Source organism: Nyctibius grandis, chromosome 10 (assembly GCF_013368605.1).
Source record: "Nyctibius grandis isolate bNycGra1 chromosome 10, bNycGra1.pri, whole genome shotgun sequence".
NCBI lineage: Eukaryota > Metazoa > Chordata > Aves > Nyctibiiformes > Nyctibiidae > Nyctibius > Nyctibius grandis.
In genome coordinates, this window is record NC_090667.1 from 4,013,591 (window position 1) to 4,029,351 (window position 15,761).

At 39.5% G+C, this 15,761-nt stretch overlaps 1 protein-coding gene across 1 annotated transcript in view; it reads right to left on the bottom strand.

Moving 5' to 3' along the window:
* TRPC7 (transient receptor potential cation channel subfamily C member 7) overlaps positions 1 to 15,761 on the bottom strand; it is a 72,055-nt gene that overhangs the window by 40,673 nt on the left and 15,621 nt on the right. The gene's annotated exons all lie outside the window — the stretch shown is intronic.

The following is a 15,761-nucleotide window of genomic DNA, read 5'->3' on the forward strand; positions in this document are numbered from 1 at the left end:
ATACTTCACAGAACAAGTAAAGAATTTATAGGAAAATTCTGATTTTAAGCAACTGCTTGACCTCTCCTCTCTGCTTGACATGTCTTCTAAGAATGTGAAAAGGTGGCCAAACAAAGGTCCTGGTAATGGGTCAGAATTTACAGCAAATTTTACAATTTACATTCTTCACCACTCATTCTTTCTTTAGTAACTTTCAAGGAGTTTCAGTCTGGTGTGACAAACTGTAACACCAGACACAGATGTGTTCAAATGAATTATATAGCTGTAATACCAATTTCAGTTTCAAATTTATTACCTAACGATTTGGTTAAACAGTCCTAAAGAGGGATAAAAGATTATCCCCAGAGGATAATTTTTGTCATAACACTTCTCCAGGAAATGGGACTTCAGAAACTCAACACGATCTCCTATGAAATAATTTCACCTTGCAAACCCAAATTACACGTATGGGAAAAGAGAATGTAGCAGACTTGACAGAGGGCTAGAAGAGCAGTTTCACTGCCTTAAATTAAATTGTGATTGATTTTCACATGCTGACAATTAAAAAATGAGGAAAATGCCACCATCTGAGTAAATGCAGTAAATCAGAACACAATTAAGACTGCCATTAATAGCCTAACAAAACGGTGAGATTAAAGACTCGATGCAACAAATAGAAATAATAAGCATAAGACAAGCTGTTACTGACTTGAGAGATCTTTTCAAATTAGGTTTGATGAGTTAATTAAATTCAGCAGCTTATCTAATTAAGCAAGCAGTCAAAAAAAGAAGATAGTTAAACCTGGCTTTGATGAAACGATAAGAGTAACCTGGCGTTGTACTCTTGTATTTTCTAAATTATTAATTCTAACATTTACACATAGCAACGTATTAGCCTTCCTTGTTAGGCAAAGATCTCAAAGAACTGTGCAAACATTCAGTAGTTAGGTAGAATAGTACTGTCTGATATATGGTGTTATCAGAAGTGGCTAAATTTCCTTGAACAGTTTTTTCCCTTCAGAACAGAGATGCTCTTGATAATGAATATTTTTTAAGTAAGTCAGTTTAATTACGTTATTGTAAGTTTGAGGTTACTTCTAATGTGTGTGTGTCCCCACTTTGCTTACTATGCTGTCCTGTATGCTGAGGGCTATGAAGAGCTGTTCCACTCAGCACAGAAAAATTCAATAGTCACAGGGAACCAGAAAGCCCTTCAGGGCTGGGGTTAGGGCATTCTCACAGAAACAGGGAGATGCCATTTCTGAGAGGTGTTTAGGAGACTGGACTGAGGAGGAGAGCTGGAGAATAGCCTGTATTTTAGTGGTGAGACCTTCTGCAAGGTGGAGCTTGTGTGTTTACATCCTCTTATCTCTCAAAGTGTTGAAATCTGGGTTTGCCTTTTCCTTCATGAGCGCTGTAATCAGACCGCACATTCTGATAGGGATCTTCATAAATGGAGATCAGCAAGAACTTAAAATCTTCATTAAAAGGAGACATAATGTAACAACAAGCAGGTGTTTATCTCTGGTAGAGCAGGTGCATGCCCCATTGCAGAAACTGGGGCACAGAGACTTCTACAAAAGTGCCAATTTAGCGTGCTAAGATTTAAGGTGTTCTCAAAGTTTAGGCAGAAAATGATTGTACATTTGCATCTAAATCTAGTACCTAAGTATTTTGTGGAGATAGGGTTTGTAGAGTGAATGTTATCTAATATGGGGTGAAGTAAGGTCTGAAATGTAAATGAAAGACAGATTGTACTTTATGGATTCAAAGCGCTCCTCTCTAATCAATTCCATGCTTTAATCTTCACCACCATACCAAGATGAATTTCAATAAACAGAAAGCCTGTCTGTTCACTGAGAGAATAGATGGTCAAACAAAATACCAGCCTGAAAATAACTGCAGGAATTGTGAAGGACAGCAAATATAGATAGATCTGAAACTAGATGTAGGCTGGGAATGAAATACCTAGCTGCCACAGGTAATGGAGACACATAATTAGCCCAGTAGGGTTAAAAAAAAAAACAAGGGTGAGAACTCTGCTAAGCTTTAATACCATTCTCTATGTTCTGTTTGCAAAGTTCACAAGCTTATCTCTCAGCCAGCACATTTTAGGTAATTCTCATCACCATTTCCACATCATCTGAACAACTAGCATGTATTAGCTCAAAATATTTTTCCTCTTCTGCTTTCTTTAAGGAAGACAGTTTAGTTAGCAACTAGGAAACTGCTTCTAAAGCAACTGTAAATGGCAGGCTCCCAGCTGGCAAACTCCATCAGGACCCAACTTTATTCGCATCTTCAAGCCTAATGTTTTAACTGGTTCTGTACATTTGCAGAGACTAAGAATGAATTTTCTGTTCAAAATTATTTACTCAATTTTTAAGTAGACATAAGCAGCAACACCATCTACCCAAGATACAGGCTATATAAGGAATAAAATAAAATAAAATAAAATAAAATAAAATAAAATAAAATAAAATAAAATAAAATAAATCAAGTGCCTTCCAGCCAATCTGCATCAGGCAGGAGAGCAGCTTTCTGCTCTCAGGTGACATTGCTCATGTGTTAAGACAAGCCTCGATGATCACCGAATCTGCTGTGTCTTCTGATGATCCCTTTTACAAAAGCATTTGTCATCTTTGTTGCGGCTTCCTTAGTGCTCGCAGTCAGCATAGAAACTCCTGTTCAGTCTGACAGTGAGAACACAGCCACCCAGTGACGCTGCTAATGTCAGTGTCTCGCCCTTTGCAAGCACAGGTTATTGAAGGTTTATTTACTAAAACCTGAGATTAGCAGGAGACTGACAGCCAAGCTTCTCCTGACCCTGGCTTGTGTAGTGTAGCTTTGATGGTGCACGCAGAAATGACCCACCTGCATATAAAATACTGAATTGCAAGTCATGACACACAGTAGAAGACTCAAGGAGACCAAGGAGGTTCACAAGCGACATGCAAGCTATACTGGTGTATGTGCCAGTGCTGTGTAAACTGCCTGTATTTCACACGTTTGGAAGCATCTGAGATCCTGCATACCCTGCACAAAGGAGAGCTGTGACAGCGGTGGGGCTTGCTTTTGCATAGGACAGAAGGCTGCAGCCCCAGGGCAAGGGTTAGCAAGAGGCAGAAGAGTCAGGAGGAAGAAGTGAAGGAGAATCAGAACACATTTCCAGTTATTTTTTGTTACACCAAGGTGTTTAAAGATCAGAGCCTTGAAGACTCCAGGTGACTCTGCCAGGAGGCAGAGGGGCAGACAGCCACTGTGTCTTGGGGTGTGAAGGACCAGTCCCCACTTCACCATTGTCTCTGCCAGCCGGGTTTGACCACCAAACCAGGCACTTCATGGCCCTCCTGGTCTAAATACATTTCTGGGGAGAACCAACCTAGTTGCAAGCCTGGCCAGGTGACGGGCTGCAAGTGGGTGTCCTCCCTTCCACCGCAACAAGAAACTCATGGTTGGAGACACAAAATCCAGCTCAGTCCTCTCGACAGCGTTGCAAACACAGACACAGGCAATGACAATAACCTAAACCTTCCTGAGTACTCTGATTAGCTACCACGTTGTGGAATTCTGAGGAATATGAGTTTCATAAAACAGATGGATCTTTACAGTAATGAAAACTGCAAATCATACATGAGGGATGCTGAGGCCTCATTCTGACAAGCTGAGCACTGTCAAGCCTTGGGGAGGAAGATGAAGGGTACAACTAAGTACATAAGAGAGCCAATCTGCTTCAAGTAACACATGGAACAGTATTTTATTTCCTACAGAGACAGCAAGAAGAGAAGCATCAGGGTAATGTTTGAGAATGTTACAATATAATTTTTTAAAAACTAGAACATAATAAAAGGATTCCAAATTAGCCATTTCCTGCTTCTTCTAACACTGTTGTGCATGTGGAGTTAAAAATGTCTAATTTCGCTGTTTTGAAAAGGCTGATGGTACTTGTCATTCACTGCAATTTCTCCAAGTACCCTATTATTATCTGTTGATTATGTTCTAAATGAACTCTGTCATGTCTCCACATCTGTTCAAAACCACCCAGATTTCTTCAGAAAAGAGCTGTTTCAGGTCAGAGGGATACAGTCTGAGCAAAAAGTTAATTGAAATGAGAAAAAGACCAGCAACCTATCTTGACTAGTTAATGAAAAACTGTTTCAAAAGCAATCACAGTCAAGGATTGAAAAGGACCTTCTTCATCCGTGGGAGCCTACCTCTGAAATGCCAGCACTGCAGGTGCATTTTGGATGGCACATAGAGAAATCTGGCCTTGATGCTGCAACATATAGCGAGCAGGTCTGAGGTTTGCTGAACCCCTCAATGCAGATGAGCTTTCACCAGAAACTGAAGTGGGGCCAATGGTTGAGAAACTAAGAGGATCAAACTACTTTATATTCAATTACAAACATCCTCCAGCTCCCTCAAAATTGCTTCTGAGCCTTCCGCCCTCCCAGTCCCAGATTCAGGAACATATTTGTGTTTATGTTTAAGTCCCACTGTTGCCAATAAAATACTTGCAAGCATGTGTTTCAGTGCACTGAAGCAGTCTTTTGGGCTTCAGGAATTTTGAAGTGGAATGAGTTTGTCAATCAGCTTGCAGGTTTTTTTGGTTATAATTGTTGTAGATTATTCACTGCACAGTTGTTACTGGAAATGGGGCCACAGACCCACAGGATGGTGCTTGACACAAATACAGAACAACGTGTACAAGTGCACTATTCATTAAAATCACTCCATATGTCACCATTTAGGACATTCACTCTAATAATTGCTTCCAAATAACATCTGTAAAGAGCAGAACATGAACTACAACCCATCAATAGATATTCTAAGCAGAGATAATTCCAAGTTTCACAGTTTTTATTGCTATCCTGTATACAACTAATTGTTCTATTAGTCTGTACTAAAGCTTCAGGGTCAGACTTCTGATCAGAAAAGCAAGTATCACAGATGAGTTTCCCTTTGAATATATAACCATATATCTGGCTCAGAATGATTTAATCTACAGACCTTACTCTAGAAAAAAAAGCAACCTAATGCTGCTTATCTGTACACATATATTTTTTTGCCTAATAAAAGGAAGCAAAGGGGAGCAGAGACAGGATGATGGGTATATGTTAAAGGCACCATTTCTCAAGGGCTCTGTCCATAGTATATTGTCTGTTATAAAATCTGCTCCAGTGGGATTTGAGGACTTCCACACAAATCCAAGACTTCTGGAACTAATGGACGCGAACGTCCAGCATCTGTGTCTGGAGCTATCATAGCACCAGAAAGCCTCTGCGTACTCTCAGTGCGTTCACAGATTAACTGCACGGCACAAATCTGCTGAATCCAACCTCCTGTCTGTGAGCAGTGCAGGAGCTGTGTACTCGGCAGTAAATCTGGCATTTCTGGGAAACATTAAATTTGCTGCACAAATGAAAGCTGTAGGCACGCTGTACAGAGCCTCTCTTTATATTTCCTTGAAGCTCTTCACTCTTTGCATTTAATCTACATCACACATATACATATATCATGAAGAGAAATGCTGCATTGCTTAGATTATAATTTTGAGCAGAAGCAGTAGAAAAGAAATAAAACGGAGAAGTAATTGTGAAAATGAACAGAAAACTTCCCCAAATAAAAATGCTTGTAGAAATAAAAAAAAAGTGAGAGGAAGGAGGGGAATAGAAAGCCAGTAATGTTACATGCTAGATTCGAAACGAAATTTTTAAATAAAGCATCATGTCAAATATTCAAAATGCTTATAAATATTTACCGATTAGATTTCACATGAAATATGCACAAGCCAGTTTAGAAGCTGTTGGACAAATTTCCTTCTGGCTATTTACACTGTCTGTGACTGGCCATATGTTTAGGCACGAAAAAAAAGCACAAGGTCTGTGGGAGGGAAGGCGATGAGAGGGGATGCTAAGAAATGGCCCTGCACTGATCCTGCTCATGTAGCCACATTATCATCTGAAGTGCACTGAGCACCCCTTCCAAAGAGCTGTCAGTTGTGCACATAACTTCTACCACGTCTGAATACAGCCCGAGTGCATTTCTATTGTTTCCAGACTAAATGCCTACATGCATAGACTATGCCAAGGTTGTACAGTTAATTTTCCAGAAAGTACAACATCAAGTTCATTTATATTCTCTTGCTTCTTAATTGGCAGCACATCAGTGGGTTTTTTGAGCTTTGGGTGTACTGTGTCATATTCAGTGGGCATGTCTCTGAAAAGAAAGCCAAGTGCTCATTTAAAACATTTCACTACTCAGGTGGGTGTTGCTAAGTATGTCTGCAGGTAGCAACAGATGCCGCTGGTTCATTTTTTTAATGATCCAGACCTTGATTTCTTTATCTCTAGTGAGCATAATATAATAAGCAAGCTGTTCAAATACAAGAATTTGACATTTCAAAAGTGTGTCTTTGTTGCTTTCCAAGCAATTTGGACCTTCCTAAATGAAGCCAAGATAAACATGGCAACTGTTTGCTCTCTGAAGAGTGCCAGGCTGCAGCAAAGTGGAACAGAGGGGCAGTGCCTCTAGGCAAAGGATTATCATAAATCCTGTGAGGGAATGTCAGGAGTCACCAAGAGATGTGTCCAATAAAAGAGCTCAAGGACAAAACAGACAGTGCTGTCTGTGTTGACATTATTTTTGGCTGAAGAAGTCCAAAAAACAACAGTATGCTTTGACTGAGGACCAAAAATTGTGTGGCTTCCAATGAGTCATGAAAATAATATCCCTTGCATCATTACAAGGATTTCAATGGCAGTTGCAGAGACTGATTTACCACACAAAATTTTTTTTTTGTGCCTCTTTTTTCTCCTCAATAGGTTAGGCTTTCTAGCTGCAATTCATCTCTCCGTATGCACTGCAGAAACTGATCTCTGAGACAGCATGTCCCTTCAACAAGGGGAAAGAGCAGTAAGAAATCGATCAAACCACTGACTTTGGATTTCACCTTATACCTGTTGACTGGTAGACATATCAAATCCTTAAAGAACCTAGCCAAGATGGTTTCATGGTTTCTGTGGTGGAGTTAGAAAAATCCCTTAAAATTTGTTACTGTGTTTTTACAGCATCCTTCACCAGTCCAGGCATATGTGTAACCTTCAACAACAGCGTTCAAAGAGCTTTAAAGTGCACACTGTCAAAAGCAGCAAAAAGGATAGGTTTGCACCTCCCTGTTTTGTTTCTACTCTTTTGCGCTCTAGCTGTTATATATCTACCAACTCTACTGATAATTCTTCAGGGAAATTGTTCATTTTTGTGATAAACAGCTTACGTGGGACCAAAACCAATGAATAAATTTTGCAAGCTCTTTCCATCAATAAAAACATTAGGAAATGCAAAATACTTCACTTTGATATCCCCTTGAAACATTTAAAACAACCTAATTCCTTAAAATGTATTTTTTTCTTTATAATCTAATATTAATGGATGGATTATTTGGAGAAGTAAAGCCAGAAATTCATTCGCATAATCCTAGGAGAAAGCTAAGGACTGAGACTGAGCACAATTCCTGGCTCTTTAGCTGAAGTTTTAGATTCCCTAGCATAAGAAATTTCAGAATCAGTCCACTCAACTTTTTTTATTACTTATATTGCTTTTTTCCTATTTGAAACTTAAAATAAGTTTCCTGTACATGTGAACTCTCTCTACACTGAAATTAGTGGATCACTTCACTTATTTAAAGTTCTCACCCTGAACTGAATACAATCTTTTTTTTTTTTAATACTCATCTAAGAAGTCGCTGTAGGAACCCCTCCATCTCCTCCACTCCTTTCCCACAATGTCACCTTCTTCCTGACAAGTACCACTACTGAGCATCTTTGTAGCATGCATGTGTGCAGAAACACCAATGCTATTCAGTGTAGAACTAACAAACACCCTATTCCAAGTCTCTGAAGATATTTAAATACATTTAGAACAGAAATTATGTTAGTTGACGAATTTTTTAAAATTAGAGTACTTAAAATCTCAAGGTTGGCATAGCAGCTTTTCAGCATAAGATGGCATTTGATGTTTGATGTACTTCTCTTTCATATCATCTCAGCTGGTTTTCAAACCTATGTCACAAGTAAGCCACATGGTTTTGATTCCTCAGCTAATTAAAAGGTGGTTTTTTTTACCTTCTTACAGATTTTCCCAAGCTCATTTGAATGTTTATGCTGAAACACCTGTTTTCAGAAGATAAGCTATCAAGTCTTGGGATGTCACATAAACAGGACAGGCTATACAGAGGTATTAACTAAATGCTTTGGCATGAAAATGTAGGGAGTACACACATTCAGTGAAGGAGAGGATCTGTCTCCCTGTGTCCTGTCAACAGCTTCTCTTTACTAAATACAAACTACACATTTCAAAATAATACTGCTAATTGTCTTCGTAAAGAAGAGTTGATCTGTTAATGTCAGTGGCAAAAATCAAGCTCATGATGATGCAGTGCAAGACTCCCAATCCCTTTCCATTATTTTCAAATATTTGCTTGCTTCTTGTGTGGGAACATGACACTGAGAAATGGCTTTTTGTATTTTTAAAAACACAAATGTCCTTGGCATTAGAGGAACCTTTATCTCAACCTTACTTTTCTCATCATGCAGAAAGAATTCCTCTTTTATCCCCAGATGGATTTCACAAGGGCAGGAGTCCAATGCAGTGTAGGGGTTAACTTCTTTTGTCTGTCACCTATTCTGCTTTCAACAGAGCACTGACACACAAGACGACAGACAGCAAATCTGCAGCTCTGATGCGATAAATGAATCAAAGCACGAAAGTTACTTCTAGGCCAAGCTCCTCATTTCACATGTCACACATATTTTTTCTCTCTGGCATTTTCCCATGTTTATTACATTCCTGATCTGTCTGTTACAAGCTCCACCAGGGAAGGTCCACATTTCCTATACAATTTGAGACTGCATAGATAGTTTCCTTGCACTAAATGTACCAGCTGCTCTCCTTCAACTGTGTGGCTCTTTTCAGCTCAGCTGCTTGAAACCCCTACATTTCCTGAAAACCAGATGGGAGAAACAGGGAGAAAATAATGGACTTAAATTTAAAGCAATTGTTTGCTTAACACAGCTACGTTTATCCCCTAAGCTGAGCTAATTTGGCACTTTCAGCTTGCTTAAGGAACACATTTATATGTTCAAAGGCACTATGAGTCCCATCTCTCATGGGAATTTTGGCTACAAACTGCACCTGCATATCAGGAGAAAGACTCCTCCTAAATCCAGCCTCTAAGTGAATGCTGGCTTAACTGAGAGCCATGATGCAACTTACACCGATAACTAAAATAAGCATATGTCTTCCAGATCTCAAACAGCCAACTTCCACAGATCCCAATGTCCAGCAACAACAGCTTCTTGGAAAACTAGTCACAAACAGCAAAGTGGATGAAACTCTGGTCCCCACAGCACGGGAACAGCAACAGCACTTTGGAAAAAGGTGGTCCCAGCTGCAGAGTCCTGGCACTGAACACTCTTGACCATATGGACATCAATCCTCTCTCTAAGAAAACCACGCTTAGAAGTGATGCTGGAGCTCTTTCTTAAGCAGAAAAGTGAATATAAAAATTGTATTATTACTTTTCTCTGTTCTGAAATGAGTCCAGTTCCTGGGGCTTGGATAGTGACGGTGAAATGACACACTTGGCAATGAGCAATTTCCCCGCTGCACTGGCGTAAAGTTCTCTGCAGCACATTATGTTCCAGGAAATTGTCATTTTTGATCATGTAAATGCCAAAGCCCATAGACACTAAAGTACCTAGCACCATTTTGTGGCGATGTAAAATTGTTTGCATACCATTCCTGTTTATCCACAATCCAGTGGGTAGTCTGCCTAGACGCAGTGAGGATGGGTTCATTATAATTATCTACAATAACAACAATTAACAACACAATGAGGGATAAACTAAATCACTTCCCATCTGCATCCTCTTTAATGTTGGACTTGAGATCCTCAGAATGTGTTACTTCATTCACATTCATTATTACGGTATTAATTCCCTACAGTGCCTTGGATAAACGTACCTGACTCCATTCTCCCATCTGCTGATCTAGTATTATTATTCTATTCAGAGCAATAGTCCTAATTATGCCATTTGTAGTTCCAGTAGATATCCTTGTCCAACATGAATAATGAGCAGCAGTCTTTGGAAACCAGTCATCTTGCACATAATAAACTGCCCAGCTCCTAACTAGTCCCTAAAACCCAGTGCTGGTATTAGCTGAATGCTTGGGCATTTGGTGTTATTAATTAAACACAAAGCTTACCAATATTGTATTGGGCTGATACTGCAATAGTGATAGCATCATTTTCTGTCTGTTCTCCTCACCAATAATTTGATTTTGTCTTTCTGAAAAACATCTTAGTCTTTAACACACTAAAGTATATCCCCTCCTGGTACCATTTATTGCCAAGTGGAGGAGGAAGGGTAAGTGTATTACTATGTGATTTTACATCAGTAAGTGCTCTGAGAAAACTCTAAAACAAACGGTGAGTGTGCTAGCAAGGGCAAGCTCAAAGTCACACAAGTTCTTGTGCTCACTGTAGAAGATTCAGTGGCTAGGATGAAAAGGGCCAACATGTGTTTCCTTTCAAAACATCCAGCTGCAGGTAGCAGGAGCCCTCTCTGCGTTACCATCGAGTAGGTGCACCGGTTTTGAATACCAGGACTCATTTTGTCTTGCACACTCAGTGGGTAAGAAAGGAAAACACTGTCACTGTTAACTAAACACAGGCAACTGGCCAAATCATTCCACTTATTTGTCACAGTGCTACTAGCAGCTGGCAGCAAACCTGGCAGAGAAACACAAGCTGCTTCTCTCTGGAGCAGCAGCAAGGGCCATGGCTGAGCACAGTCCCGGGCGGTTCGGCTCCGCCACAGCAGCCTCCATCTGCCTGCACGAGCAGAAAGTCCCCTGGCATCTGGGCCGGGCAGCCGGCAGAACAGCGAGAGGCGGCACGGAGGAGTTTGTCTCCCCTTTATTGCTTAGAGACTAGAGAGACTACGGTAAATCTCTGTGGGACAGCCCAGATCATTGGGAAACATTATGGTAGAGCATAAATCCTACCTACTGATACAACTGCTGATTGATTAGTTTGCTGTGATGGAACTTTTAATACAAGATGCTATCCCTTATTTCTCATTTGTATAAAGAGAGGAACCCATGAGCAATGGTCAGCCTTGGATCGGACCCACTGGTTAGTCCACCAGCTTCACTGTACCTATTTCTTTCAAAGGGTGAGGATAAAATCATGGTTTCAACAAATCTGAAGATGATATGATGGTCAAATGAGCCGTGATTTTGCCAAATAATGGGGCTTTTCTCCCGTGTTAAATCTGTTATAAAATACAAAATACAAAATTAATAACATTGTGGTAAGCTGAAGTTTTTAAGTTTAATTAAATTTTGAAAGTATTTCTAAACTATTTGTTGCCTGTCTCTTGGGTTTGTGACAATCATTATACCTGTTAGATTCAGCCTTCTAAGCAGCTGTACTCAAAAAGCTGTTGTAGAGGAGCAGTGCTTGCACAAAATAGACTAACAGAATGCAGGCAAATCATCTTCATTCCTAAAATCAGCCATCTCTAAAACCAAACAATTTTCCTAACTCCTTGTCCCTGAGAAGCAGAAGCAGTTAGGAACAGGTATCACGGCATCACTTTCGCTGAAAAGGCTCCCAAAAGGCAGTTAAATGCCATTTAAATCTTCACACCAACTACTGACCTTTACTCAACTATATGTGCTGTGTATGACTCCACAACACACACGGGCGCTATATTGATTTAATTAAACCTTATTTCACTTGCTTTTATACCACAGTAACTTCAACTTAATATAACCCTGTATTTAACCTTGCCTTCATACAAATCCCTTCCACGCACAACAAATTATCTCAAAATGTCAGTTGTTTTTTTCCTTCTACTTAGTCAAAACACTTTATGTTCCTGATTAACATGTTACAAGCGTTATTATGCTTCACCCTGACTACAAAACATTCAAAGACTGTCTGTTTCAAAGGTAAATGACTCTCCTCTTGTATTCACTATCAAAAGTTCAGGTTTAAGAAGGATGAAAAGGAGATCTCTCAACTCTAAAACCCTTCTTCTAAATATATTCAATGTGCTCCATGTTAGTCTATGTAAGATGTCACACACACAAATATATTTCCTGAAAATCGTAGAATTTCTAAATTCCTCATCGTACCTAGGGTTTAAGAACCATATGGAAAATCTGGAGTTAATATAATCACAACAGCAGGCTACAAGAGGAAGAAAAATATAAGTAACCAGCCATTTATGCAGAGAGAAAGCGTGCTGACAGCCCCGGTGCAACCCATTTACTGCAGTGTTGAAGATTCAGATTCAGAAATTTAATATCAGATGTTTCTGGCAGGGGAGGAACACACACAATATTGCTGGGTTTTCCCCTCTTTTGCTACAGATTCCTCACAGGATTATTTATGTGTAAGGCAGTTAACTCTGCTCACCACCCTTACCAGCTCCTGCCCTTCAAGTCACTTAAAACGTGTCCGTTAATAGGGATTTTACAACTTGACAGCAATGCACTCTCGATGAAGGACTGGCTGCTTATTTGTAGGAAGACACTGAGATCCCAGGAGTGAAATGACCTTAAAGCAACTGAAATATGCTTAGTTCCAACTGGTTCCAGATTTTGCACTTATCTCTCTACCTGGCTAAAATGTCACATTGTTTGGCTTAAAACTTATCTACATGAAAATGCCTTTGAAATGCCTGACAGTGGTGAGGCAGCTGCTCTGCTGCTCCAGCATGTGAACCATTTCCACTGCTCTCCTCTTTCCACCCAGTTCATGAATCCACCTGTTGTCTCCCATTAATGATTATAAGGGGATTACATGTTATTTTATATTTTTATGATCATGGCCGTTGCTCACCAAAACTGGAATCCTGCTGAGGGCTGTTCCATGCAATCAAACTGGAAACAGCAAGCTGTAAGCGCCGCAGTTGCAATGCTGTTCATCCCTAACTGAGCAGGACTAAAAATTACTTCCCAAGGAGATGTAAAGAGTAATAAACATTGCACTGATGGTGTGCAAACTGGCATTGCCAAAAGTCTCACTTGCAGTAGCATCATGGGAAACGAAAGTATTCCAGCTGTACCCTCTGGGAGATTCAAATATTTCCAGGGTTGCTTCTGTCTTTCCATCTCCAAATGCCAAAAGTTTCCTCCAAACAATTTTTTGAGGGGAGCAAAACCCTTAAGGCAGTAATTAAAATAGTAAATTTTCTTACACTGATGGATTGTCTCTGATTTGATGTGTTGAATCTTTTTTCCCCTCCACTCTTTCAAAAGAGAGACATGGGATTGTTCCTCTGGGAAAGTGAAGAGAACATTTTCCTGCAGAAAGTATTTTGTCAACTTTTAAAGAGGTTTTCTTTTTCTTTTTTTTGTTAGCTGGGAGCTTCTAACAATGTCACTCAATCATCCATAACGTAGCTTAAATGACCTTGTAGGCTGTGGCTAGGATGCAGTTTTATGTGACTGCTCAGTGCCTAGTGCTGTTGCTAGAGTTACAGCTTTCATGAATAACAGTCTTATATTTTCCAGGTGCAGATGTGGGTTGTGGATGGCTGAGTTATACCTTTCACTATGAACCACAACATCTACTACTCTGCTTTACTGCGAATAGGTATAGACAGATGTTAACATACCTTCACATTCACAGATACAAATATATTTTTTCAAGACAGCTCCAGGCATCATAGCTTTGGCATCAGTTCTAAATCACTCTGAAAAGCTTTGGAGATTTTCTTCTCACGCAACATTTTAAAACCATTTTTCTTGGGCAATGTGCCAGGCAGAAAATGATTTAATCACAGAACAGACATAGAAATAGCACTTGCGATAACAGCTCTCAAAATATCAAGGACATTTCTTAATGTATAAATATTTAAAGAGAACAATACAAGAGTCACAAATTTGTTTTTTTTTTTTAAGGTCAAGAGGGTTCTCTACATCCATTTTCCACAGTCTCTGCTACACATCCACACAAAACATATCTGCAATTAATTAGTTTAGCTCTCAAGACAAATCCAACGCAGCGTCTATTATTAGTGTATTTGTCTCTGAAAAAGAACAGCATGGAGAATGAATTCCTCATGGGCAGAGTGAGTCCCACTCAGTGAGCCAAACACAAATTTCACTACAAGGCTTAAATACATTCTTCTTCTCCCAAGCTATTTCCATGATCATTTTTAATTTCCTCCCTTATTTTAATACCTAATTTGTTCCAACAATAAGTTAAAATTTTAATAATAGAGAATTTGTTTTCCTGCTTTACTAGGAGTTAATTCTTTCCTGTATTATGAGTTGGGTAATTGGTTGTACCTGCTTATGCATTTGATTTGCACAAGTGAAAACTGAAAAGAAGAATCTTAGCTTCTAAACACACATTTTTAAGACAGTAGAGAAAATTGTCTTTTAGGTGAGAGGGGAAAAAGAAAAGAACAAACCCAACAAACCACAACCCTGATCCCATCTTTAAGAAAAAAAATAATGTTCTCATTAAAGACTGACCTGGAAAAGTTCATATCCAAAAAACAAAAAAAAAGATTATAGATTACTAACCTATTTTTAGAGATAGCAGTTTTTCTCACTTCTACAGGAGTGTAACACTCTTGACTTCACACTAGCAGTATAATTGCATATAGCAATGTATACATTTTTGTCCTTTCACAGGGATCATGCATGTTTAGGTAAAAAAATAAAAAAGTGAGTCTTCCTTTTGACTTTGAGTACCAAGATGGCTTCAAAGACAGCAGGGATTTCCCTTAGAGAAGCCAAAGGTGCTGAAGTAGCACAGAGCCAACAGGGGAAGCAGAGAAGCTGATGAGGCCATAAGCTGCAACACAAAAAGGGTCTGAAAGAACTTTCTGCCCCAGCCACATCAAAGCCCAGTGTCATCAGGCGTTAACTTGGGATAGAGCTGAATAACCCAGTGGCTTGCTCTCTCAGTTAGCAATTTAGCAATGAGAGTCACAAGAGGTAGCAGAAGAAAGGGATGCAAGGGGAAGAGGTGGTTTTCACTCCCAAGCAGCTGCTTTTTGGAGTGGTTGTCAGAAAACTCAGAGGAGGAGAAACAGCAGTTGCTTCACAGCTGTGTACAGGACCTGGTGCGAGAGAATCACTTGGGAATAGTGACCGTTTATATACTCAAAAGTATTTATAATGACGATGCTTAATTTTCAAAACAGGAACTAGGTAAGGTTGATGATACTTGTGCAGAAGAAAATAAAAACAGTAATAAAAGGGAGTGAGCACTTTCTGCCTCCCAGGCCAGACTTCTGAAATTCCCTTCTGTCTTCTCTTCCTAAAACCCAGCAAAGTGAAACAGCATAAAAAAAGAAAGTTGCATAAGTAAAAAGACATATTTTTAAAAAGTACAAGTCCTGTCTGGAAGTGAAAAATAGAAAAGAACAGAAATTCTGGAAAATTAAAACCTGAAGTAAGGCCAGATAAAAACACTAAAGCCTCAAACATTATCTTGCTGAAATAAGAAACATGACTCATAGAAGGTGCTCCCAAACATCTCAGAAGCAAGATGTCTGACAGAGGCCATGTTGAGGCCAGAGATTATGAAGGGATAAAAGGATCACTCAAGGAAGAAGAGGTCAGAGCAGAAAAATTAAGTGATTGATTTACAAGAGTGTTCATGAGGCTAATTGGGGAAGTTCCCACGACAATCTCCTTTTTTAATGGGAGATGAGTTTCAGAGGCTATCTCCAATCAGTCAGTCCTGAGAG